We start from the raw sequence: 25,538 nt of genomic DNA on the forward strand, positions 1-25,538 counted from the left end.
CTGGAGTGAGATTAAAACCCTTACCTATCTGGTTTTTCACACTACAGATCACAGTACTCAATGCATGCACCATGGCTTAAGTCTAACATTAAGATGGATGTAGGTAGTCTTATGGTAAATGACATCAGCAGGCCTTGTGGACAAGAGGAGTTTGGAGGCCTGCATCAACTGCAAAGGCCAAAAAGTGTAGAACCATTGCAGTTTGGAAGTCAATGGGGGAATGACACACATACACGGACACAACAAGTGAGCTGGAGTGAGATTAGAATCACTACCTATCTAGTCATATACACTAAAGATCACAGTACTTAACGCACATGCCAATGCTCAAGTCTATTTAAAGAAATCACTGCAGGCAAACTACTTGTAGAGAACATTAAAGTGTAGCTGTCATTCTAAGTATTTTGGATTAAACACTTGGGCTTCAGACCAGTTGTTTTACATTAGGAAGGTTTGTGGCCTGCACTGTGGTGGCAGGACAGGTAGCTTACATCCTTCTAAGTTGGGAACTGATGATTGAGGGCTCAGTGTCTGTTATTCTAAAAGTGTATTAGTTCTGGTTTAAGCACTTGGGCTTCAGGCCAGTTATTTTACATTAAGAAGGTTCGTGGTCTGCACTCTTGTGGGAGGAGAGGCTGGACTCTGTCCTTCTGAGCTGGGAATTTCTGGTTAAAGGCTTATAGTGCCTGCATATTTGAACTGTTTCTTACTGAAATTGGTACATCTTGTTTGCTGTAGCATAGACTAGATCCAGGCCTGCTGAATCTAGCTTTGTTTGTATGCTTGTTGTTTGTTTGCTTGTTATTTCCCTGAAACGCTAATTCCACCTAAACCGTGGCTTTTCAGCACTTCTGTGGATCCCTAGTGATATCTACATTGCTTACTGTACTTATTTCCTTGTTTCACTTGAAAGAAAAATACTGTTTGTCATTTTTGCATTTAAGTTACCTGGAACACATTGCATTTAAATTACCTGGCACTTTCTCACTAAGTCAGCACTAAAAAATTAAAAGCGCTACACCATCACAAACTCACCTTGAGTACCTTGTTCCCCACTGGCCCTTTTTCAATTATAAAGGAATTCCCAATACTATTCTAGCATGTCCAAAGGTCAGTTGTCAATCTCCTCTCTGGTCCAGCTGGTGAATCTGGGAATCTTGAGGCAATGTTACAACTGCCTCATGTACACAGACAGCCATATCCTCCTCCCAACAAATTCCAACACATGTGAGAGATGCAACCATATAGCCAAACTGGAGGCTAAGCTCTCTCAACTCAATACTGGTGTAACCAGTCAGGAGAAGAAGGAAACCACACTCACTACAATTCCAGTCTCACATAGACCTAACACGACAGCAAACCAAACACATAAACACACAAAAACATACTCGGAGACTCTAAATAAAAATCTGCCTAAGCAGCAGAGACATCCAAAGCAGACACCCAAGCAACCACTACCCCAAATCAAAACAAGTGCAACACATAGCTCACAAAGTCAGTGTGCTGAACAGTCACAGCCCTTAAGGCTAAACAACACACCTGATACACTTGTAATAGGTGACTCTATCGTCAGGCACACTGACGTCCCACTCACCAGGCTGAACAAGGTGAAGGACATGGTGAGCTGCCTGTCAGGTGCTAGGATCCAACACATAACACAAGCATTCAGGTCACTCCAAGGCAAGTACAAATATGACTCAGTCATTGTCCATGCAGGTGTGAATGACCTGAGACGTACCTCCCTGGACTACATGAAAAGAGACATAGAGGAGCTCTCTGAGCATGTAGCCAAGGCCGGTATGACCCAGACCTTGAGTAGCATCTTACCCTCACCAAGAATGATGCCACAATATGAAGACAAGATGATCAATTTCAACAATTGGCTTAATTATTGGCGTCAATCAAAGGGGATCCAATGCCTGTCAGCCTGGGATGACATGCTCAACAAGCCATGATGCTTCGCTAGGGACGGCTTGCACCTGTCACCCCTGGGCTTTCGGATATTGGCAAAGGCTCTTGCTACCCTCATAGTGCCTTTTTTAGGCAAGGCTCAAAGGACAAACCCACCTCCATAGGTATCACAAGGGATAAGAAACTAAGAGTAATGCTACTCAACACCAGACATCTAAACCTCAAGATGCATGCACTCGAAACTCTCCTTAGCATGGAGAACATCGATATCTGTGCAGTAACAGAAACCTGGTTCAAGGCTCCCGAGAGCACCCCAGTACTACCAGGTTATACCTCATACCATGCTTTTCAGCCCCAAAACTTGGACCGAACCACAAAAGGAGGGGGGGTATCAATATTTGTCAAAGATACCCACACCTCCAGGTTGGTGGCCCAGCTCAAAGCATCAGAGACTATCCATGTGCAACTAACAGTTGGTAAAACTGCCTTCCAGTTAATAGCCTGCTACAGACCACCCTCCCAAACCCAGGAACCCCCCTCGGCCTTCCTGAAAACACTGGAAAATATGAAGGTCTCTCCAAACACTATTATATTGGGCGACTTCAACTACTAAAACATAGACTGGGAGCATTACTCTAGCTCCAACACCCTAGCCCAAAGATTCCTAGAATTTATAAACTCAAATGCTATGGAACAACTTGTTACCACTCCCACAAGAGGGGAAAACATACTGGACCTGATCATCACCAACATGAGGACTCTATGCTCCAGACCAGAAGTGTATCCCTCACTGGTAAGATCAGACCATAAACTAATCTCACTGGATATTTACATCCCAACCCCATCCCCTGCCCAGAAAACCACAGTGAAAAACTTCTCTAAAGCAAATTTCACACTCCTCAAAACCAAGGTGGAATCCTTCAAAGCCCCCGGGCCTGTAGAAAATACGCCCAGACCGTAGAATCCTTTATAAACGCATTCTATGAACACCTTCAGGAATGCATGGATCATGCAATCCCAAATAAAACCAAGACCCAATCCTCCAAAGGCAGACATCCTGTCTGGTGGACCCCAGCCATAAACAAACTATACAATAGAAGGAGGAAGCTACTACTTGATAGAGCAAAATCCCAAAAAGGGAAGGCATCTCTGATCAGTATTAGCAAAAAACTACGGGCACTCATAAAATTGTCTAAGGCCAGCTTCGAGAGAAAAATTGCACAGGACACTAAGGATAATCACAAGGCTTTCTTTAGCTATGTTAGGAACCTGGGTGGGAATTCCCAGATATGCTCAGAATTAGTCCAAAATGACAAAAAATACACTGAACCCACAGACATTGCCAACATCCTAGCTGACAGATTCAGCACAACCCCCCCCCTCCCCACCAAAAGGGCAAATATCTATCCCAGCAGAGTGCTGCCCCCCTGACATCTCAGATGCTCTGGAAAGAGCCACCCTCTCCAAAGCAAAAAACACAGCATCAATGGGACCAGACGGTGTCCCGGGCTGAGTCCTACATGAACTCCAAGAAGAGCTAAACCCAAACATAAAACTACTGTTCAATCTCAGCCTTACAACAGGATATGTACCCAAAGAGTGGCGTACAGCAACAGTGGTCCCTCTCCACAAAGGTGGTGCCTCAACGGATCCTGGAAACTATCGCCCCATAAGCCAGACTAGCTTGGTCTGCAAAGCTATGGAAAGGATCATCATGGACCTCATAAATAAAGATATTGGGGACCTACAGACACTGGATCCTACCCAGTTCGGCTTTGTTAAGGGTAGATCCTGCCTCTTAAACCTGGTTAATTTCTTTGAAACAGTCACCAAGGCCATTGACGAGGGGAAGGTGGTCCACACAGCCTACCTGGACCTCGCAAAAGCCTTCGATACAATACCCCACTCGGGCATTATAGATAAGCTCACCAGCTTAAATATAAACCCCCTGTGTCACTAGATGTGTTGCAAACTGGCTCAAGGACAGAACCCATATGGTTAGAATTGCTGGAGCCATGTAAGACTCCAAACCAGTTACAAGTGGCATCCCACAAGGCTCAGTCCTGGGACCTCTCTTGTTCGGTATATATTTCTCAGAGGTACAGGCCAACATGGAAGGACTGTGGCTGACCAAGTTCGCAGATGACTGAAAACTGGGTGCCATAATCGATAATCGACTCTACAGCCGACACAAGCATCCTACAAAAGGGCCTCATAGAAACAGACAACTGGTGCCAGAGCCATGGACTAAAGCTAAATGCCAAAAGGTGTATAGTCAGCCCCTTTGGCAAAAACAAAGTGCCCACAAATTACCACATAGGTGGTAATCCATTAAGTACAGAAGAAGTAACTAGGGACCTGGGGACCCAAGTTGATAGCAGTCTCTCATTTGACAGCCACGTGGCCAAAGTGGTTAGAAAAACATTTTATATAGCCCACCTAATCATGAAGGGATTCGCATCTAGATCAGGGGAGGTCATTGTGCTTCTTTACTCATCCCTCATCAGGCCCATAATTGAGTACAATGCCCCTTTTGGGATGTACCTTACCAGACACCTGCAGCAACTGGAAAGACTCATAGGCGATCTTTGCCTGACGTATAAAAGCCATGTCCAACTCGCAATTAATGGACATGCTGCACCTCAGAAAATCCAAATCCCATCGAGCTACGCGCTCGAGAGACTTGAACCTCAGCACTGAAATAAATAGGACATGCTGGGGGGACAGATTCATAACCCAGAGGCTCACTTCACTCTGGAATAAAATCCCAGTCCAGGTTAGGCAGAGTCCCTCATTGACTCTCTTCAAGAGGAATCTTGATGAGTGGATGGGAGATCATAGGTTTTCCCCGGGTATCACTTCTGTGTCACTGTTAGACAGAGGCACAGTATACTAACCTCGAAAAAGGGCATAGCAAAATTAATTTAAAATGGGTGGTGAAAGGCAAACACACTCTGGCTAGGCTTATAAATGCCCTAGGGCAGATAGCCTAGTATGAACCTTTGAACATAAACAAGACCTGTATTGAACAGAGTGTCAGACCTGCAGAGTGACATTGCTTCTTACTGTCATCTGCATCTAGTAGCCTAGCAGTCATGTAATTGTTTTATATCCTAGCTGTGTGGCAACAGTAGCCATTTGGCCCATATGTGTGTCTGTTTGCATTTGGATGGGCAAGTATGTTGCCAAAAACAAGTTGGCCTGTCAATGTGTGAATACACATTATACATTACACAACTTGTTCAGTTGTTGGTGTATGAATGGTGACATTCGGCAGGCACTGGGGGCTGTAAATAAGTGCATTATCTACAGTTGAGCCCTTATTTTTGCTCCTTTGACCAACATTATATATGTGTCATAGTGCAGCTTTACTCACCATAATCTGGATATGCAGGGCAATACAGACATACACACATATGCAGGGCAATACAGACATACACACACATATACATAAATATAACAGATATATATATGTATATATATATATATATATATATATATATATATATATATATATATATATATATATATATATATAATCCAACAGAAAGCAGCACATAAACTATGGTCAGGGCGAATGAATTCTTCACCCAACAACAATGATAATCCAAAAATACTCAGTTGCAGCTTCACACAAAAAAATATACTCAGTTGTGGCTCTGCATAAAATATATATTTAAACTAAAAGCAATCAAGAAAGGTAAAAATAGTAGTAAAAATCCTGGTGGAGCAATAAAGTGGATAAGCACTTTCGGGTTTCGTCAGTAACCCTTCCTCAGATCCTTTTATCCACCATTACTTCTTCTATTTAAAAAGTATAATCAACCAATGAAACAAAGACTTCAAAGCCAACTCCCATGGTTGGTTTGATCACATGCGTCTCTTCAGCCTCCGCCCCTTCAATGCCCGCTTCATGGAAAACGTAGTATTTAGACCTGGTAGTCTATGGGCTCTCAATCTACCAATCCAACCCATTTCTTCTTGTTCCAATTTATTATTTAAATCTCCACCTCTTTCAGATACATATATGATCTGTAGAACTCTAAAAGTGAAGCTGTGCCCAACATTCTCCCTTATGTGTTTCGCTAAGGGATTTTTATAGTCATTTAACCTAATGTCGCTGATATGTTTGGATAGTCTCTCCTTCATTTACCTCATAGTTTTGCTTACATAGTACTGGTCACACATTGAGCATGTCACCAAATAGATGACATTCTTTGTGGTACAATCAGCATAAAAATCACTCACATATTCAATTCTGGTTACTGGGTGAATAAACTTTTCACTATGTATATAGATTTGCACATAGTGCACCTTCTACAAGGGAAAGTTCCTCTTTTTTGGGATTTGGCACATGGAGTAGAGGTTTTATCTTTGCACAGGATCTGTTTAAGGTTCTTGGCATTTCTAAAACCAAACTTCTGGACATCTCCAACGATCCCCTTAAGTTCCTCATTGGATGTAAGTATTTTCCAATTCTCCTTTATAATGTCACATATATTACTAGTATCAACCGTATGTGTCAGAGTCATTCTTAGCTCTCGCTCTTGATCCTTATGTCTCACAAGATGGATCAACTCTTGTCTCCTTTTGAGATACGGCTTACCCTCACAATCTCTCTCACTTCTCGCATGCTGTTCCATCAGCTTTACCTCTTTCTTCATATAGCCTCTTTCCATAAGGTGGCTTGACATATCATCCATTGCCACTTCACAAGCCATATCATTGGCATGTAACCTTGACATTCTCAAGAATTGTCCCCTCATTATGTTGTTATAGCTGTAACCCAGATGCATGCTATTTCTTGTTAGGATACTGTTTTTCCAACATTTCTTCCTGAATAGACTTGTGTCTATATTCCCATGGTCATCTTGTAGAATTCTTATATCCAGAAAATCTATGTGGGTGTAACTATGCACCATAGTGAAACTCAAGAAGGTTGAGCTGTTTTCCAAATAGATATTGAAATTGTTCAGCTCTATCGTGTCACCTTCCCATAAAATGCATATATCATCCACAAACCTTTGATATAGTTTAGATGGTTGTTCCATGGATTCTCATATTGTATCACTCTTTCTTCTCAATGCGCCAACACTAGATTGGCATAGCTGTTGGCGCATGGTGTCCCCATAGCTACCCCACATAACTGGATGTACAGACTCCCATCAAAGGTAAATACATTGTTTTTAAGAATAATTTCCATCAACCCACAGATGACCATTACTTGTCTTTCATCATATATATTCTCATTCAGTAGAAAATTCTTCAAAGCTGTTAGACCATAATCATTAGGAACGCTAGTGAATAGATTTTTAATATCCATACTAGCCATTAAGTCCTTTTCCTAATCTGTTCTATCATTAACATGTTGATATAACCTCTCAATAAATTGTTTTGTATCCCTTAGTACTGCCGGGGCCCTTATCAAGGCTTTCTTGATGTGGTGCTCCACATATATCGAGGCAGGCTCTGTAATCCAACCCGGACCTGCTACAATTGGTCACATGGTTGGATTGCATGGATTCTTGTGTATCTTAGGCAAGCACTTAAAAGCAGGGATAAAAGGATTGTCCACTAGCAAATAACTACATAGTTCTTTAGTAATCAGCCCTCGTTGTTCATAGCCTTCTAAACATAGCTTCACTCTCATAGTAATATCTTCAAATTCCTTTCTGTTGATCTTCTTGTATGAGGTCGTATCTTGTAAAAGTTTCAATACATCTTCTTTGTATTTATTTCTGTCCATCAGGACAATTTATTTATTTTATTTATTTATTTAAATTTGTTGACCGGGAGTGTCCGACTGGAAGTGGGTCCATTTTCAGCGGAGGCCCGGGGAGAAAAGCTCCACAGTTAAAATAAACAGACAGTAGTTACATTGGATTACATAGCGATTAACAATTTAACATAGAAATTACTTACAACATATTTACAGATGAAGAACATAGTACATCAGTAGACAACTAGAATCTTTATCTGTGAAGTACATAACAGGCATTAACAAATGTAATAATGAGAAGTTCCTGCTGTATAATAAGTACTAGGCTTATGAGCATCTGAGCTTGCTATCATCAAGGTAGTTAGTGGAGTGGAAAGAAAGGTAGTAGTTGGATGGGGTGGATGATATTAGAGTGGGAGTTGCAAGGGCATAACCAGCATGTTTTTAGGTGTGCTTTTAATAAAGTTTTGAAGTTGGTGCATGATGGTATGGAGGTAATTGTGGGTGGGAGTGAGTTCCATAATTTATCTATGGCGCAAGAGAATAGTGCTCCACCAGCAGAGTTATTGGCTTTAGTGATCTGCAAGTGATTTTTGTTGCTGGATCTTAGTGGCCTGGTGGTGCGATAGGGTTGGAGTAGATTCTGGAGGGATGGGACATTTAGTGGATGGTTTACTAGTTTGTGGGCGAGTGAGAGTTGATACCACTGAAGGAGGTGAGGGAGTTCAAGCCAGCCCAGTTCAGCAAGTGAGAGACAGTGGTGACTATGGTAGGATGCCCCTCTGGCGAATTTGGCGATTTTGTTGTAGCAGGTCTCTAGCTTGTTTAGATCACATTGCCTTAGGTTGGTATATACTGGAGAGGCATAAAGTAGGGTGGAGATAAGGTGGGAATTTGCTATTGAAATCTTTGCTGCTTTGGTGCGAAATTGTTTATTTCTGTATAATGCTCCTAGTTTTTTGTGGACTTTTTTTATGGTCATGGATATGTAAATGTCAAATTTTAGTTTATTGTCTATTTCCACTCCTAGCAATTTGGTGTGTTCAGTTGGGTATATAGTGGTGTTGTCTTTTGCTGTGATGTTAAAGTGAGAGTTGTTTTGAGTATGTTTGGTGGGTTGGAAGATGAGTAGTTTAGTTTTGTTTGGGTTGAGTATTAATTGGGCATCGGATAACCATGTTTCAACAAAGGAAAAGGCTTCCTGTGTGACTTTTTGCAGTTTGGGTAGGGACTGGGCTGAGCAGATGATGGTCGAGTCATCTGCGTATTGGATGAGTGTGCCATGTTTGGTGGCAGAGGCTAGATTATTGGTGTAAACAGAGAAAAGTAGGGGTCCAAGGATGGATCCTTGGGGAACCCCTATGGAGACAGGTAGTTGGGGAGATATGTCATTCTGCCATACAACGGATTGTTGGCAGTCAGACAGGTAACTCTGAAACCAGTTGGTGACTGATTGTGAGAAGGATAGGTTACTGAGGACAGAGATAAGTTGTTTGTGTTGGACCATGTCAAATGCTTTAGATAGGTCTAGGAAGGTAGCAAAGGAGAGATAGCCATTGTTTTTATGCTGAAGGATAGTGTTAGTAAAGGAGAGTAAGGCAGTGGTGGTGCTATGGTTTGGTCGGAAACCATGCTGAGTACTGGAAAGGAGGTTGTTAGTAAGGAGGTAGTGTGAGACCTGAGAGTGTATGCATCTTTCTAGTATTTTGGAGAGTGGAGAGAGAACAGCTATGGGGCGGTAATTGGTTAGTTCTGCAGAGGTTCCGCCTTTGTGGAGGGGGGATTATATGTGAGACTTTCCACAATGTGGGAACGTAACTTTCTGACAGAAATCGGTTAATCAAGATGGATACTGGGTAGGCCAGAGCATCAGCTGCGATATGTAGGTATGCACTTGGGAGGTTGTCCGCTGCTAATTTGGTGGGTTTAAGTTTAGTTAAGAGTTTTTTTATGTTGGAGGTAGGTACAGGAGAAAAAGAGAAGGCAGTGGGGAGATAACTAGTTGAAGGTGTGGGTTGGAGGGGAGGGGGGTTGTGTTGTTTAGCTAGTGATAGTATGGTTTGGGTGAAGTGTGTGTTGAATGAGGTAGCAATATTTTCTGAGGAGTGAGGGATGTTAGGAGGAGGGGTACTGACTTTACCTGGGTGGAGGATGGAGTTTATGGAGGACCAGAATTGTTTGGGGCTGTGTTGTGAGGAGTCTAGGGCAGACTGGTAGTATTGGAATTTGTCCTGTTTTATTAGCTTTTTGACTCTATTGCGTAGTTCTAGGAATTTCTGTCTAGCTGCGGGAGTTTTGGTTTTGTGCCAGTGCTCCCAGGCTTTATCCCTGTTTTTCATTTCTGACTTAGTGGTTTTCTGTAGCCATGGGGAGGGTTGTGCTTTGGTTCTGGAAAATCTTATGGGGGCATGGTAATTAAGGATGTTCAGGAAGGTAGTATTAAAAAATTCAACTGCGTCATCTAGACTGAGGTACTTTAGAGCCTGCCAGTTACATTCTTTGAGGGATGAGATGAATGTGAGTGGGTTAAAGTTTATTTTTTTACGTATTTGACGATAGATGACAGGTTTAGCTTGGTTCACGTATTTTTTGAGTAGGAATGTTGGGGAGTGATCACTGAGGCTATCTGATAAGCAGCCTGTTATATATGACTGGGGGTTCTTACTGACTAGTATCCAATCCAGGGTAGTGTGCATGCTGGAGTTTTATTTATCCTTGTTGGTGACTGGACTAGTTGGGTGAAGCCAAGAAGGTGTACATGATGGGTTGGATTGTTGCCAGAACAGGATTGCCAGTCAATATTGAAATCTCCTAAGATGCTAGTTTCTTGGGGGAGATGGTGGGTAGACCAGCTGAGGAGGTTTTCTAGTGGAGGAATGTTTTGGCCATGTGGGAAGTAGCATCCAATTATGTTGATGGTTTTGTTTTGGTTAATTTTGAGGTTGGTATATATTATTTCTTCATTGCCTATTTGTGGAGCTGATGATTTTAAGATCTGGATGTTTAGATGCTGTTTAAATATTATAGCTACACCACCTCCATTTTTGTTTAGCCGGTCTACTCTTAGTATGCCGTAACCTGTAGGGAGTATTTGCTCACTGGTAATGTGAGGTTTTAGCCAGGTTTCTGTCAGGATGACTATATCTGGGGAGTATAAGTCTATGGTGGCATGGAGTTCATGGACTTTGTTGGATATACTTCTAATATTTAGGCCTAGTAGAAGGAAGTCACTGGCTGTAATATGGGAGAAGTTGTGGTTTCTAGTCTGATTATGAGGATTGGGGTTGGATGTGGTAGGGCCAGGGTTGGGGTGGATGTCTCAACTTAGGGCTAGTTTTGATATGCATGAGATTATTAGTTTTCTCAGTTTTTGAATGTGTTTGTTTATAAGGGAAACTTTATGATTGTGCTCTGTGGGTAATAGGTATGGTGGAAGGGTTACTATGTTAAGTTGTAGGGATGCTTTACGTTTGAGTAATATAGTTGGTAGAATATGTGGGGGGTGCATAGGGATGGTTCTTGAGCTGGTGGGAGGAGAGCTGAGTATGGGTGAGACATGAGTGGTGGTGTGAGTAGTAGTACAGTGGTAGTGGTTGAGTGGGGGAATGATGGAGCTTTGGTAGGATGTAAGATATGCAAGGAGAGTGCATGCAGTGAGCAAAGGAAAGGTATGTTTGTACATGCTAGTTGAGGAGGTGTGATAGTAGAGGGAATATGGAGGAGGTAGTGTTGGGTTAATGCTGTGGTTGGCTATTGGAAAGATGGGAGGGGTTTGAGTGCAATAAAGGTGGGACCACTGGGGGCAGGAAGGAATAGTGGGCAGGGTGGGGACCGAAGCGGGTAGAGACCCTGTTAGGTTCTTGTATGAGGGGCTGGAAGCAATCACAAAGCAAAGACAAGTATGTGTTAAGAAACAATCACAATTGACCAAGGACTGCTCTGAAACTGTAAGTCTTTTCTTAATTTCTCAGGTGGAAAAACAGGATAACCTTGTATCAGTAGGCTACTGTGGTCATAGTTTAAATTAACAAACACACAGTATTGATCAGTTATGGATACTATTTGCTAACAGAAGGGAATAAGAGAAAGTGGAAGATGTGTGTGGTGGGGGGGGGGCTGCTTACAGCCAAAGCAGAGTGCTTTCCAGGGGAAAATGAAGATTAGCTCAAACAGGTAGACACATATTCAAAGTTAACTGTAGCTGTTTGCAGACAGTTCAGACCCGGACTGCGCTTTTCTTATAAGAATGTTAAAGGTGGTACCGCAGTTGAATACGTAAGAGTGGTGTTAGGTCTAGAAAAGAAGAGTACAGAGAGGAGTAAGCACTTTTGAGATGGTAAATATATATTATAAAGATTATAAAAACACACTGAGCAAATAGCTACCACATGCAGGACAATGTCCTGAACCACTACGTAGTATATGCAGATACTGAGCCAATTGGAAGAACATTAGAAAACAAAAACCCAGACAGTTATGCAGCCACAGATAAAAATATAGTGAGCAGCAATCTGTCATGGTTCTCTAATGTGATTCTATCCACCAGTAACAGCACAAACATATAGAAATAATTTAGACACTAGTATGAACTGTCTACACACAACACAATTACATGAATAACATTAGTGAACAAGGTGCAGCTATGCAAATAGACCATACATACTATTATACTAGAAACAACTTGGTGCATACAAAATGCTAGCATGCCATAGTAGCATCAATAATAAAGCATAAAACATATTAGATGTCTAACACAATTCAACATAAACATATACAGTTGTAAAATGTCTAATACAATTCAACATACATAGGCATTTACAGTTGTAAAACACTTTCTGGAGAGACACTGAGCCTTCATGGGGCCTGTAGCAGAGTGGATTGTAGTTTTACAAATGGTGCCTGCCACAGGTAATATTTATTAACGCTGGGATTGTCTTAAGGTAATAAACAGCGAAGGGAGAGGGGAGAACAAGGGTGTGAGCAGGCAGTTCTTTGTACTGCTGCTAATGAGCCAAAGCAAGACAAGTATGTGTTAAGAAACAATCACAATTGACCAAGGACTGCTCTGAAACTGTAAGTCTTTTCTTAATTTCTCAGGTAGAAAAACAGGATAACCTTGTATTAATAGGCTACTGTGGTCATAGTTTAAATTAACAAACACACAGTATTGATCAGTTATGGATACTATTTGCTAACAGAAGGGAATAAGAGAAAGTGGAAGATGTGTGTGGTGGTGGTGGGGGGGGGGGAGGCTGCTTACAGCCAAAGCAGAGTGCTCTCCAGGGGAAAATGAAGATTAGCTCAAACAGGTAGACACATACTCAAAGTTAACTGTAACTGTTTGCAGACAGTTCAGACCCGGACTGTGCTTTTCTTATAAGAATGTTAAAGGTGGTACCGCAGTTGAATACGTAATCCATCTCCTTTGTCTGCTGACGTTATCACCAGTTTGGTGTTCTTTTCCAAATCTTTCAAAGCACGTCTTTCCTCCACTGTGATGTTATATACCTTCTTCTTGTTCCCTTGTAAGTATTCAGTGATCTCCTGTTCACATACATTGACAAAATGTATCCACTACAGCATTATCATGGGGTATGAAAGTACTCGGTTTCTTAAACAAGTCCAGTCCTGTTGCTTTATTGTCTTTATATAAGTTTCTAAGCATAATGTCATGTCCAAACAGTTTCAAACTCAATATAGCTTCACCATTCTCAATACCTCTTGTGGGTATAAACTTCAACCCCTTGTTAAGAACACTGACATGCTGTATCTAACATAACAGACAATAGATTGAAGACCAAGGAATCTCTATTATTTCCATCTACCGTGTTTCCATGTGTGATCTCCTCCTTTTTCTTCCTCTGCTCAACGATCTCATCTCTTTTCTGTTTCTTTCTTCTCTTATTCAAAGTGGAAGTAGTGGAAAAAATGAAATTCTCTGTACTCCATCTTTCAATCTAGCAACTAGATTACTGGTCTCAGCTATTTTGTTATTCTGTACTTCACCCAAAGGGCTCGATGCACCCATAGGTTGGCTAGTTCCTTGTATAACTTTCTTTGTAGAGGAACTAGGGTGGTCTATATGTGTCTTTTTACTAGTAACATTGTTACTTTCGCTTCTATCTATATATAGGTGCATGTGCACGTTTATATGCGTATGTGCTATCTAGATGTATGGAGAGAGATAGAAATGTATATGTGTATCTCCCTCTCTTTCTCTCTCAATATATATATATATATATATATATATATATATATATATATATTTGTCCACTATGTAATTTCGAAATACTGAAATACCGAAATTCAATCCCGAAGAATGGAGATGTTGAATTTCCGCTTCCACTGGTGCGGTGTGAAGATGTATTGGTTGAATTTAGGTAAGTTTGTGTGTGTAAATGTGTTGGTTAGGGGCTTTAGTGTGTGTAAGTGTGTGTTGTGACTGTGTGTGTGTGTGTGTGTGTGTGTGTGTGTGCGTGAGGGACTGTAAGATGTGTGTGCGTATGAGTTTCGTTTGTGTTTGTGTGAACTTGCAGTTAGAATATATAAGTAGGGGGGGTGGGGGCACAGCCCCCCCCACATGGAGGGGTGCAGGGGGGCTTGCCCCGCTGCATATCTATAGTGTATATGTATATATTTGATTGTGGGGGTTTGTCTGTTTATTTGTGTACTGTATGTGTAGCGTAGTTTCGGCATTTTGAATTTCGCGGTTGTGTGTTTTCGGAATTGTGAGCTGTGCTTGTGTTTTCGGCTATGTAATTTCGAAATACTGAATTGCAGGATTTCAGTATTTCGAGAGGACCCATATATATATAAATATATATATATATATATATATATATATATATATATAGAGAGAGAGAGAGAGAGATAGGGCGAGGGATTGGGAGAGACAGACATATGTATATAAATCTATGTATCTATAGACATATTTAGATATGTATGTAATATTTTTAAAAGTAATTGTGTGAGCAGCAGTGGATTTGGGTTCTGCTTAACTAAGTGTATGAGCATGCCCAGTAGGATTTATGGCTAGTTATTAAGTGACTCCAGCCCACACGTAGCTGCACTTCAGTCTGGGACATTGTGTGTTGCACAGTATAACATCTGTCCCTATTTCTGCGCTTCACTCAAATTGGCTTGGATTTTCTAAATTTGTCTTATGCAATTAATATGTGAAAGAGGTTAATAGTACAGCACACTCAGTCTGACAGTCTGGAAAACACAATTTATTAATACCACACATCCAAAAACAGTGGATACTTCTGGATTAGAACCATAAACACCATCACACAAGGTAATCACCTTAGTCCTGTGAACCACAGAAGCTGCTTGACAGGCAAATGGTCATTCATCACACAGTCACCTGCATAAATATGTACATTGTTAGTCCTCCTTTATCTAAGACATACAATGTAAGATCAATTTCTATATTACTGTCCTGAGACTGTGTGGAATGCTCATATACAACTGATGAGTTGCTGTTATAGCAGTTACAAGGGGACACTGCTGTGGGGAAATAATAACACATATTTTGCTGGACTACACAATAGTGTGACTATCATTTAACATCACTCTCAAAAATCTCTCTTGATTGATGTACCAGTAATTTGTTGCAGTAGGACTGCAAGAATAGTCCATACATGAGGCCTACTGAATACAAAAGGAAACATGATAGTGGAATGGATATTTTTATTCCCATGTGAATGTCATTTCTGTCAAACTAGCCCACTATAGTTACTTGCATAATGTAATAGGTCCATATATACAATAGCATAGCATAATAGCCCTTTTGAGTACCATGTAGGTTACTTACGTACCTTGAAAATGCAGCAGTTGACACAACTGTAGTTCAGGGCTGATTCTGTCTGATGCAAGCATTATACAGCCAATACAGGAATAGGTACAGGATGTGTGAGTTGCCTGGCATCAATTTTAATATATGTATGGGAGTAAGATTAAGATGTTAGTCCCTAGATTGTCAGGGAATGTGCTATGCATTGTCTGTTAGCCAAACAAGGGCATACTGAGCACACCTATGTCTGCCTACAGGGACATCAGCAAGGGGATCCTACTCTGAGTCCTGTGACTGTGGCTGTGGTGACCTAGGCACTGGTGGGGGGCTGTGTTTCCCTTCTCTTTCCTAATCCTGCTGCAGCTGTTTCTGCAAGATCAGATTGTGTAGCATATCACATACCATGAATATCTGTGCACACTTGGCTAGAGTATACTGTAGGGCTCCACCAGATACATTGAGGCACCGGAATTGTGACTTTAGAAGCAGAAACACATGTTCTGTGATGTTCCTAGTTTATGTGTGCATCTCATGGCATTCTTCTGTGGGTGTGTGCATTTCTGACGGGTGTCATTATCCACGGTTCCAGGGCACAGCCAGCATACCAGAGTAAATGGCCCTGTGGGATGTCCCTCCTAGCAAACATTTGCTGTAGCTGTGATGTGTGCCAGATATGGGAGATGGGAGCTGTGATAACTGCCAGGGTTGCCAGTGCACACACATTCATGATAATCCCCTGGGCATTGCACACAACCTGGCAGTTGATAGAATGGTACCCCTTGAGGTTAACATTCCTGCTCACCGGGTGGTACCTTGATGTGTACATAAGTGCAATCTATTGCACCTAGTACTTCAGGTTAGTGTGCTACATGGTAGAAGTGTTGTATATTGCTGGTCCTCACCTCAGGGGAGAGGGTAAAAGATATGTGCTCATTGGCATGTGGAAGCATAGCATCCAGGAACTGGTGGAGTATCCTGGATGCAGATGCCTGCAACAACCCCATCATGTCCCCAGTTTGTCTTTGAAAAGTACCTGTAGCTAGTATCCTAAGGGCTACGCATACCTTTGTTTCCACTGGGGTGGGTTCCAATCTGTTGGCACTGGGTCTGAGGTGAGGGTGGCAAAGCTCAGTAAGTTCTTGTAATATGTTCCTGTCCACCCTGTAGTGCTCTACAACCTCCAGCTCATGTAGCTCCTGGTAGGTTACCCTGGGCCTGAACAGTCTTCTTCTCTCAGTCTAGGCCTATGGTTAGCATCAGCAGCAGCTGAATTGACCTCAGCATCTAGCACATAGCATGTGTATCAGACCTGCAGCAGCCCCTAGCATTCTCTAGGTTAAAATCCACAAGTCTGTACTACAGTGGTGCAGAGTATGGGGAAAATCAGATTGCAGGGTTTTTGCATACTTTATAGTGCTCTGCTGTAGGTGTAGATGTAGGTCACCCTAGAATGCTGTGTGCTGTTCATAATTTTGGTGACCCCTTGAAAGCAGGATGTGATGGTGGAGTCTGAGGGTATCCACTATAGCATCATTCTCTGCAGATGAAAATGGTGGATGTCTCCATCGGTTCATCATTCCTGCAAGACAACAAGAGAGGAACACATTACAAGACCAGATACGCAGATGTCCACTATGTACAGACCCTAGAAAACCATAATGGCCTGCACTATCCACTGCTCCCTCACACATCATACCCCACAGTCTGGCAACACACTACATGCATGGCTATTACCAAGATAGTACCAATACTGGGTAATGTCCCTGTGTGCCATAACAGATTCTCCTGTATGTCTCTACACCGATCACCGCAGTGTACTGCAATGTGTCCCCTATGAGCAAATTCCCACTAATATGTCATACGGCCACTGTCAGACAAATAGCAGTGTGCTATTACAATTATATGGGGACATTCCAGCAACACCAGTGTGCCACAATAACAGACAACAATGCAAACCTGCAAACCTGCTGTAGTATATGTTCCCTGCAGGCATCATACCTCTCAACTATACAGATGTTTGCAGAAAGTCATAGATGTGGTCCTTTTTGCACAAACTTGTGTCTGACAAATGGTTGTCCAACCGTTAATGGTTGCTGTCAAAATATTAAAACAGAATCTAACTGTCACCCATCAGAGCCCTCAGAAAACATTTATGCTACAGTAATATTTGTTAGTCTATTCACATTCTTACTTTGTATGGCCAATATGTATACTCTGTCACTGAGTTTGGCCCTTTGTTCCCCCATTAATTGTGGCTTTGTCCTGATTTCTTACTGTAGGAGGTCGAGGGGTATGTTAGGCATAGCTCTCAACCAGTCAGGGATGAATGTCCATGAAACAGGGACTTAGCCAGCGTACCTCAGGGACATTCAGGGACACTTTTACAATGTTAGTACTATTTATGTGAGATGCAGACAGATTGAGAGTAGGTGAATTATAGTACATCATTTGATGTTACAGGAGTGTACACCCTTACTTAGTGTAACTATGTCTTACATGTAATCCACTATCTTTACTACAGTAGCTGACCATTGTAGGAGGGATTGACAGGGACAGAGCAGGGATGTGATGCAAAGCAGGGACAGGTGAGAGACATGCCTGTAGGTGTTGGACAGCTGAATGTCGCTGTCATGTCAATATCTTAGATCTAATACAAGCCTACTGTTTTAATCCCTATTCCCCATACCTCCATCATCCCATCTGCATCCTGTTTTTTGGGGAAATATAGTACATACCTGGTAGAGTGATGTATTCCTTTATTTGAAGCATTCCTCTGCAAATGCTTTGCACATACCCTGTCTGTGTGAGTAAAATCATATACAGACCTGTTCTCCATAGGCAGTTCCTTGCTTTTTGTAGATACTGCTCATTAACAGGTAATTGCCTCTGTACCAATCTGTGGCTAAGAATTGCTAATTGCATCCAAAACAGCTGAATTGCACTATCATTAGCCATTGACATGGCGCCACAGTAGAAAATATAAGACCTTCATGTAGGCCTTGGCCCCTTTCTTGGTATTTGAAATGGACATTACTAAGGTGTGGATACTACAGCATTGCAGAGGGTAAGTACAAATACTGTCCACTGTAGAGATGTATGAAGTACATAACAACAAAAATCTTATTGCTACTAAAGTATTTTAGCTTTTCCCGGTTAGGAGTCACCACAGTGGAACTCCCCTCCACTAATGATTGGCAGTGGATTCTTACGGTGCTGAGTTGCCAGCCCAATGCCCAACCTTCAAGGAAGGCACACCCATTCACACACACACCTACCTGCATGTCTTTAACATCACTCGACCATGGGGAGGACATGCAGACTCCACACAGAAGGTGCTCCAGCTGAGAATCGAACGGGAGAACCTCTTGCTGTGAGGCGACAATGCTAACCACTGCACCACTGCGGCTACTATTACTAAGTCAGTTGGTTTATATTAATTTGTATAAAACTTTGTATTATCTACTGCTGTGTTTGTTTTTGTAATATACTGTATTAATTCTACTACTTCTTGCTGACATTTGTTTTGCATGTATGCCCTTTGGAGCTTTTCTTCCCAGACCTCCATTGAAAAGGGCTCATCTTGGCCCAATGGACATTTCTGGTTAACAAACTGCAAATAAATAAATAAATAAATAAATAAAATATGTCTACAGTTTTGCTTCATAAGTTTGGTCAGTGTCCCATGACAGTGTGGTCAACTGGCAGTTCACTGGCAAACATTGTGAGTTGTGTTCAGTAAGGGTAGAGAGACATGTGAGTGTCACACTTCATACCCATCAGAATATGCATGCTAATGCAGTAGCTGCTATTCTATCAACTTACTGTCTTGGTAGGGGCAAATTGTGACACATGTCCATATCTCTGGGCCTTTGCCCCCCCCCCCTTTTATGTATGGATGTGTCTGGATCCCTTGTTCATAGGTTCATAGATTAGTACTAGGATAACTGCCCTTGTGGGCCATTTTAAATCTAGCCAATTATCCCAAGTGAAAATTAAACCTTGCACCTTGTGTTTGTAAGGTAAACACACACCTTAGCCATTATGCTAACCTCTCAACCCCAATGTTATAGAGGGTTGGGAGGTATGGTCAGCTGTAGCAGCTACCTTAACTTATAGCCATGTATGCTCCAGGCTTCAGCTGCTGCTGCAGCCTAGGACACAAAGGGGGTGGAGTGTGAACACTTTGGAGACCAGAAAGCTGTACATGTAACTGTGGCATCAGTGGCAGCCTTGTCATTACAGCAGAGATAGGGTAAGGGTATCCTTTACAGTCCAACTGGGGCATGTGCTTAAGGTACATCTGTTATGCAACAGTGCTAATAGCAGAGTAGCAGGTGACATATAGTTAAGCTATACAAATATGTGTAGTGTGTCCCTACCTGCAGGTCTTTGACTCCAAAACTGGGTAGCAGATAATTCAGTGGCAGCAACCTATGGGGATTAAAACTGCAATACTCGGTCATTACTTGCTGTCATAGGTTCATAGGTTCATACTAGGCTATCTGCCCAAGGGCATTTATAAGCCTAGCTTGTCTTCACAACAATGTAATTGACATGCAACTCAATGGATTTGAACCCAGGACTGTGTGTGCAAAATGCTCTCTATACAAGGTATTTAACAGACTGAGCTATGAAGTCAGTGCTGGTGCATGTGTAGTTGCCAGATATATCTGCAAACATACAGGCCGTGACACATATCTGCATCCATCAGTATGTGCATGTCTTTCAGAAGCAGTTGTTCTGCAGCAGGGTCCCAGTTGAACATATGTACTGTGTCACTGATGCCTTAGCAGGTGTGCTTAAAGTTGCTGCAGATCAAAGGGAGTATATACCTGGTATGTCAGGCCTCACATACTGCCATTATTATTTATTTGGCTGTCTACTGGTGTATTTTTGCATCAGAGTCCCAGGTGCACACACATTTTTCACATTAGGTTTGATTTCAGTTTGTCAGTGGAAATCAGTATGTATTGCTTGGAACACCTGTTGTAATGAGTATCTGTGTGTCCTAGTGGGTTAGTTCAGTAGGCTGTAGTTAATAGGGGCCTGGGCTCAAAACATGGCAGGGGTTATTATTTTGTACATGTGCCTAACACTATCAGAAACACATAGGATCATTAAGGCACATTTAAGCAGATGTGCACAGTGCAGCTCGGTGCACAGCACAAACCAGCACTAACAAATTATAAAGAAAAGAAAAAGGGGCTGATAGGACAGTGGCAAAATGGGAACAACCATGGGAGAAAACACAGTGAAAGGCAGGTAGGGATGTGCAGGAGGAGTGTAGGAAAGAACCATAGCTTTCCATTTCTTGTACAGCAACAGCTGTGCATTCTGACAAATCATGTGGCTGAATTTGGACTCTCAAACCCCAGAGAGAGAGTTGAGGACAACATAAATGTATTGACAAGCCAGTTTGCCCAAATTAGTTCTTTCCAGTGGACATGTTTGTGAAATGGAGAGCTATGTATGGTGCGATTTTTTTTTGTGAGACATGCCCAAATGTTTTTTTTTTTTATTTTATTTTTTTATAAGGAGAGAGTGGATTGTTGGGGAAGGGATATAGGTATGTTTGGGGATACAAGTTGGGTAGGAGAGAATGCAATTGAAGACAATCAAGACAGACAAGACAGCAGACGGGGAGGTAGGTGACACATGTGGGAGGTAAACACCTTGGATGGGGAGGGTGTTGTGGAAACTGAGATGCATGTGTCCCCAGACGGCAGCAGCATGACTGACATCCACACCCATGGGCACTTGACACTGCTCCTTCACTGCCCCGAAGGTGCCAGGGCCAGCCGGCCACACCAGATTGTCTAGTGTGCCCTCAATCCAGCACAGGTGATGTTCATAGCTCCTATGAATAATCCTGTGCACCATGGTCGGTAGTAGATACTGGGTGACTACCCCCCTCCATCACCACTCCCGGGGGGTGGGTCCATCCTCTGAGGTAGTGGCCAGCAGTGGGGCCACCATGGCTTGGGTCCCAGACATGCTAGGACCCATTGCCATGGCTAGCTGAGGTAGGGTAGGGAGATCAGCAGGAACTGGCCTACCCTGACATGCTGTAGTCATGAAGGTAAAGCAATACATATAGGTTAGTTATGAACATAACCATTGTTAGTAATAACAGCATGCTAGAACATTGGAAATAACCCCATTACATTTCAATACATATTATGTGAAACACAATAATAAATATAAGAACAGTCAGTATATTAACAGCATGTCAGTAACAGTTATGGCATAAGGCCAACAGAATAGGTAATTCAACAAGATATGTTAATATGCAACCAGTATAATACATAACTTCTTCTTCTTTCGGCTTTTCCCGGTTAGGGGTCGCCACAGCGGATCACCTTGTCCGCACATTGAATGGCAGTGGAGTTTTATGGTGTCGAGTTGCCAGCCCGGCACCCAACCTTCCACAGAAGGCACACTCACACGCACACCTAGGGCCAATTTAGAGTGTCCAATCCACCTGCAGCATGTCTTTGGGATGCGGAGGAACGAGCACCGGAGGAAACCCACGCAACCACAGGGAGGACATGCAGACTCCGCACAGAAGGCACCCCAGCCGAGGATCGAACCGGAGAACCTCTTGCTGTGAGGCAGCAATGCTAACCACTGCACCACCGTGGCCGCCCAACCAGTATAATACATAACAATAATAAAATACATGCCCCAAAATAAAGTTTATAGAACAACATATGTTAATAGTAAACCAAAACCAATGAATAACAATAATAAATATATGAAGATAAGGGGTGGGGAGGGAGATAAATACAGTCCATTAATACTGTTATAGGCTATATAGTTGACAACAGTACTGCTATCCACTCTACAGGTCTGTCCGTTCTTTATGTGTAAAAGTGCCCTATAGCTGCTATAGCATCTATATGCCTCTCAAGCATGGGACAGTATGGGCCAAGCAGTAATACATGCAGGTGCACGACTACACAGAACACTTGCACATCAGGTGGACCTATATAACAACAGAGGTGTATTGTGGGCTGATGTAGCTTTTCTTTGTTATTTACATAATCATGTCAATGAAACATCTGTGACAAGGTTACACAACAGTAATTGCATACCATGACAGCTGTCACTTGAGCGACATGTATGTGTACAGTACAAAGAGTAAACAACTATCATGCCTTGCTTGGTTGGCATGGTGATAGAACCCAATAACATTGACTGAAGAGGACATCTACATCAAATGTATTAAGTGACTCCTTTAACAGACACTCCAGGCATGCAGCCATACCAAAGTTTACACATTTTATTTCTTTTATTTTATTTTATTATTATTATACCAAATGTCTTTATTTTGTGCTGTATTTTCACATTCCTGGTAATGATTGTAACAGTCTGTGACATTTAATCACACATTAATTTACTCATAAGGCTACCTCACCTATTTACCTGTAGTTCCTGTGGAGAGAATTCTGTAAACATTACATGACTGGTACTGCAATATTTAGATCTACATAGCACTAGATTTGAATCCTGGTCTGTACTTCATACAGAACATTTAGCTAACTGAACTACTGAGGCACTGCTGATTACTGACTGACTGATATTTGCCTAGAGCTTACCTGGCACCAAAATATGAAATGGTAATATTAGTACAGTTTTATATTAGACTGCAGCGATAGTTGAACACACATACATGACATTCAAACATGACAGAGATACTAGGTAAACTATACATTACTACACAGAATGCAGGTGTACACAATTTATGTTGAGATATTTGTAAAGTCAACAAACAATTTCTGATTATGTCTTATTATTTGCAATCTACAACTAGTACACTGTTATACCTGACTGCAGCACTGTACCTCACAGCCTGAATGCTTGTAGCTGATATGCAATGGTAAAAAACAAGACAATCCCAATGTACACGATTTACCTTTGTGTTATTGCTATTGGTCCATGTGTTGTTGCAGACCAGTTGTTATAACTCATTTCTTACAAAACAACTCTGAACCTATACTTATTGTGCAATGGACTTTATTAGATATACCTTCAAGCATGTACTGATATTATTTCATTTTTTATTGCAGTACAGTTGTAATAATTGATTTCTAGCAAAAGAGCCCTACTTCTACACTTATTGCACAGCATACTTTATTAGATATACCTTAATGCAGGTACTGATGTTATTTTGTGTTTTCAATGTAGAACAGTTGTCATAAGTGTTTCTTGCAAAACATCCCTACTTCCACAGTCATTGCACAACAGACATTATTACAGATACCTCCAATCAGTTACTGGTATAGTTTCAAGTTTTTATTGCACAATATTATGCATGTGTTGCAATACAGCTGTACTTCCACAATTATTGCACTGCAAACTTTATTGCATATACTTTATTAAGGTTACTGCTTTAGTCTTCTCTGGTTATAGCACTGCAGTTGGCACTATGCACTTCTTGCAGTACAGGTCTAAGTCCACATTCATTGCAATACAATCATTACTGCATATAAATAATCACAGTAAATGTTCTACTCTTTCTTGCAAATTTGACTATAGATAGCAAAATACATCTGCCCTTACCACACTCACAGCACAATCTGGCAAGCACCTGGCATGCACCTTGATGTTGTGAGCTATCTCCTCTGCAGCTGATGGGAGACACAACCATTATACCAGTTTAGCAGACATTCAAGATTAGATATTGGTGAAAAATAGATAAATGTGCTTACATACATGTAGGACATTCCCTGCCTGGAATTCTTGGACCCAGGAGTCCAGGAGAGCCCCCTTCCATCTTTTCAGGTTATCATGGTGGGGATGACACTGTTCACCTGTGCGGGGGCTACCAGTTGCACTGGTGAGGTCCCTTGCCAGCTGATCCCAGGCCTCTGCCTTGCAGTCTTAGCCCTGGTAACCTCCCTGCATCAGTCAGTCATCATGGTTTTTGACAAGAAGTCCGACCATGACCCTGGACTCCTAAATGCCCCAACGCTGTGCCAGAAAGCATGATCCCTCTCCAATGCCTGCCATTGCATCCTTCAGAGACATAACTCCAACCAATTTTGCTGTATTTCTGCCTAGTGGTTCATATGTGTTTACTAGGCTAATGACCACAAGAGACTTTTTAAGCCTAGCCATGCATCCCAAATCTCTGACAAGATACCCTTGATAAGTGTAAGCATGGACCTGGGAGATGAACCATTTAAAAGTTACCTGTTTGCATCAGAGACATAGGTGCTAAACCAGGGATGAATTTCCAGTTTCCCATCCAATTGTCCAAGTTGCACTTGAATTGGATTAGGGATGAACTTTGCTTCACATGGATGGGAAGCCTTTCCCATAGACAGGGTAATTTCTGGGATACATACCTTTCTCTCCATCGGGTTCTATTTATATCACAAGCAAGGTTTAAGTCTTTAGAATTGGTAGTTCTGGTACTGCTTGTTTTGTGGATATGCAGGAGGCCCATTGGAGTGGGGTCTGTCAATGCCCTCTATGCCAGACATAGATTTCCCCCTCAAAAGCCAGTAGGAGACAGAATACAGGGATAGGGCCTTGAGGTGGTCTGCATAGGACATATTACTTATGCCCTGTATTCATTTAGTGAAGAACCTCTGTGGACATTCCAGTTGTTGGATATGCTTGGTTAGGTACATACCAAAGGGGACATTGTACTCAATGACAGGTCTGATGAATGCTGAATACAGTAGAACAATGACTTACTTGGACTTAGATGCATTATCTTTGTTTATAAGTTTCAGAACATAGAATGATTTCCTCACCACTGTAGACATGTGATGATCAAAAACTAGCTTACTATCTATGTGTGTCCCTAAGTCCCTGACTACTGGGTCAAATCTAAGGGGTATGTTGTCAATATGATAGTTACCAGGGATGGATGACTTCCCAAAGGATGGTATTATGCATTTCTTGGCATTTAGTTTAGTCCATGAATCTGACACCAGTTGTTTGTCTGTGTCAGCCTCTCCTGGAAAACATTTGTGTCAGTGTGAGATTCAATGACAGCTCCTAATTTGCAATCATCTACAAATTTAGTCGACCCAAGACCACTGACATTAGCCTTGACTTCTGAGAAGTAAATGATAAAAAGGAACTGTCCAAGGACTGATC

Source organism: Protopterus annectens, chromosome 2.part1 (genome assembly GCF_019279795.1).
Source record: "Protopterus annectens isolate FY-2018-M chromosome 2.part1, PAN1.0, whole genome shotgun sequence".
Classification (NCBI taxonomy): domain Eukaryota; kingdom Metazoa; phylum Chordata; order Ceratodontiformes; family Protopteridae; genus Protopterus; species Protopterus annectens.